Source organism: Arachis ipaensis, chromosome B07 (genome assembly GCF_000816755.2).
Source record: "Arachis ipaensis cultivar K30076 chromosome B07, Araip1.1, whole genome shotgun sequence".
Taxonomy (NCBI): domain Eukaryota; kingdom Viridiplantae; phylum Streptophyta; class Magnoliopsida; order Fabales; family Fabaceae; genus Arachis; species Arachis ipaensis.
Window position 1 is genome coordinate 3706028 of NC_029791.2, and position 468 is coordinate 3706495.

Sequence of the window (468 nt, forward strand, 5' to 3'; positions counted from 1 at the left end):
TACGTTATTAATTTATTTTTTATAAATTAAATATGAATAATAATAAATTTAATATTAGTTAAGATGATAAATATGTTATATTAAAACTAAAATATTATGAATTTTTACTAATGAAATTAGAAAAATAATTTTTTTTACAAGGGTATTTTTAAAAAATGACTGTACACTAATTTTGTTTATATTCTCAAGTGGGTATAGCGATAACAAAACACAATATATAGGTAGGAATGAATAATGTAAAAAGTTTCATTTTGATAATTTCAAAAACAAAAAAATATACTACTCATAACTATATTTATAGTTTTTATACTGACATTGACTTAGAAAGCTTTTTTTCAATAACTAGCTATATGCATGTAAACATATAATTTACTAGATATATGTGCCTCATATTTCACTTTCAATTTTAAATTCTCTGACCACATACTCCATAATGGTGCCATTTTCAGTCATTTTAATGAATCAATG